We start from the raw sequence: 3334 nt of genomic DNA, 5'->3' as shown, positions 1-3334 counted from the left end.
AAGCCTGGCTAAATAGTGATCTGTCTTGACTAATGAGACTGCACTTTTGAAAATCACATTGTATAAGCATATTTATTGACCTCAAAAACACATTATTCACAATATACTGTTTCAACAACACAAAAAAAGTATTACCTTAAAGAGCTCTTTTCTGAAACAGAATCTGACTGAGATGATTCAAAATAATTATTAACAGTTTAGGCAAGATGAAGAGAAATAAGATCACTGGGACACCCAGGGGCCAGTAAGAGTGGGAAGCTATGACCACCAAGAGGTTCAAAGGAGCAAGCGGAGGAAATGAAATTTTCTGGCGCCTGGACGAGGAGCCAGAAAACATTCCCAAGCAAGGAAGGAGCAAGCAAAATCTTCATTTCTCTCTCCACCCACCCACCTATCTACTACTGGTGTCTCTCACTGGTTGAACTCAACTAGAAGGCTGGCAGCAAAGGAGTCTTGGTAATGCATTTTGTAAATATGCACAGAGCAGCCCAAAGAAGGATGAAGAGTAGATGGGGGACAGGGGAGCAAAAAGAGAATAGTCACCTGACCCAAAATAGCACCCCAGTCACTTCTTATCACATCATTTTGTCTCGTCATTGCACTTACCATTATTTTTACTTTATTTTCTTTTCCTTTTTCTTTTTTTTTGAGACAGAGTTTTGCTCTTGTTGCCCAGGCTGGAGTGCAATGGCGTGATCTTGGCTCACTGCAACCTCCACCTCCCGGGTTCAAGTGATTCTCCTGCCTCAGCCTCCCAAATAGCTGGGATTACAGGCATGTGCCACCACACCTGGCTAATTTTGTATTTTTAGTAGAGATGGGGTTTCTCCATGTTGGTCAGGCTGGTCTCAAACTCCCGACCTCAGGTGATCCACCCGCCTCGGCCTCCCAAAGTGCTGGGATTACAGGTGTGAGCCACCATGCCCTGCCTTTTTATTTTTATTTATCTGTCCCACTCCTTATTGGAATGTAAACTCTTTGAAAGGAAGGAATTTGTCTGTCTTATTCAAAATTGTGTCCACACATGGAATGTTGGAGCCCAGGAAGACTGAGGAAGGCTTCCTCATGCGTGAAGGGTACAGGGTTTCCCAGCACAGGTTTGCAGAACCTGAGTGGGGAAGGACATCTGTATTGGGTAGGGGGTGGGGGCAGAGAGAGGAGATGGTTACGTACAAGGGGAATGATCAAACAAGTAAATAAAAATAATGAGAACCTCACTGCTGGAGAAGGAAGCTACAAATAAAGAAAGGGAGAAAATTAGAATCAGCCCTATAGTGATGGATTGGAATTGGAGATATTGGTGTAAACTCATGGTTTTCAAGATAGGTGGGTAGATTGATAGATGTACAAATAAATATAGATGTAACTGTGTGTGTGGGAGTGTGTGGGTGTGTGTTCCCAACCATAACCATGGAGAGGGCCTTGGAACAGGGATACCCTAATACAATAAGCACACTTAGCACTCAGGTCTTGGCTTCTAAATACCAATTTCCATGAAATGGAGATTAAATTCAATTGAATTAAATTGAATGCAGCTGAAGATTAGGTGACAGTGGTGTATCAATGTCAATTTTTCAATTTTGATGGTTATGCTTTGGATACATAGAAGGCCCACATCTGTAAGAAATACAAACTAAAGGTATTCCAGACTGATGACACATCAAGTCAGTGGTTGCCCTCAGAAAAACAAAAACAAAAATTCTGTAGTTGAAAGTTTTCTATTAGTTTGTGATTGTTTTCAAAAACAATTTTCTTTATTAAAAAAAAGCACTTACATCCCCAGCACCTAGAACAGACCTGACATTCCAAGTGTTCAGTAAATATTTGTTGAATTAATAACTGAAGGATAAAAACAGTTACAACACATGCTTAGAAAAAACATATCCAAATATTAACAGTGGTTTTTTCTGAGGAATGGATTTATCCCTCCAGGTAATTTGGGTATTTTTTTCACTTTGTGCTTTTCTGCTCCTCAAGTTTTCTTAGATTATTATGCATTATTAACTGTTATATTGGTCAGGCTGCTAACCAGCTAAGACTAATATTTTAGAGGCAAAATCTTGTCAGCAAGTTTATGGGTTCCAATATTTTATGTATTAAGTTATTGGGACCAGATCCTTGGAAATTGCTTATCTACCCAAGTACACAGAATACGAATATGATCAGTTAATTATTGAGATATGTAACTTCCTGATGTCTAGAATATTCTTGCCCATTACCCAGGGCTCCCTCTTTTCCAAAATCATGATAATGGAGTCAGTCATCAGCAGTTTGGTGAACATGTAATCATACAAAGAGGTGTAGAGAATTTTGTTGGGTATTCCATTAGGTTAGCAAAGGAATTAGAGGCCGGGTCCTGTAATTCCAGCACTTTGGGAGGCCAAGGTGGATGGATCACCTGAGGTCAGGAGTTCAAGACCAGACTGACCAACATGGTGAAACCTCATCTCTACTAAAAATACAAAATCCCAGCTACTCGGGAGGCTGAGGTAGGAGAATTGCTTGAACCCGGCAGGCAGAGGTTGCAGTGAATCGAGATGGTGCCATTGCACTCCAGCCTGGGCAACAGAGCAAGACTCTGTCTCAAAAAAAAAAAAAAAAAAAAAAAAACGGAAAGGAACTAGGGAATTGTTCTAGATCAAGATTTTCACTGACCGGCCAGATGAGGTGGCTCGCGCCTGTAATCCTAACACTTTGGGAGGCTGAGGCAGGCGGATCACCTGAGGTTGGGAGTCCAAGACCAACCTGACCAACGTGGAGAAACTCCATCTCTACTAAAAACACAAAATTAGCTGGGTGTAGTGGCGCATGCCTGTAGTCCCAGTTACTTGGGAGGCTGAGGCAGGAGAATCACTTGAACTCAGGAGGCGAAGGTTGCAGTTAGCCAAGATCATGCCATTGCACTCCAGCTTGGACAACAAGAGCAAAACTCCATCCAAAAAAAAAAAAAAATTAAGATTTTCAGTGACCAAGAGACTCACTTGGATACTACTGAAAAAACACTGAGAAATTCTGATGAAAATGATCCTTTTTTTAGGCCCTGGATGGACTGTTACCCCACAACGGGCATGTTAATTTAATTACATTTCTCTTGCATTGATTTTATTTTGGATTAATCTCCATGATGGGATTTGACAAGCATCCTAGTTCCTGTGGCAACTTACATACACATCACCTTTTAAAATGGCCAACTCCTGCTGGGTGCAGTGGTTCACACCTGTAATCCCAACACTTCAGGAGGCTGAGGCAGGAGGATCACTTGAGCCCAGGAGTTTGAGACCAGTGTGGGCAATATAGTAAGACCCTATCTCGATAAGAAAAAAAAGGGTTTTTT

The sequence above is a fragment of the Colobus angolensis genome, unplaced genomic scaffold, assembly GCF_000951035.1.
Source record: "Colobus angolensis palliatus isolate OR3802 unplaced genomic scaffold, Cang.pa_1.0 Scaffold3, whole genome shotgun sequence".
NCBI lineage: Eukaryota > Metazoa > Chordata > Mammalia > Primates > Cercopithecidae > Colobus > Colobus angolensis.
Note: the sequence above shows the minus strand (reverse complement) of the source record.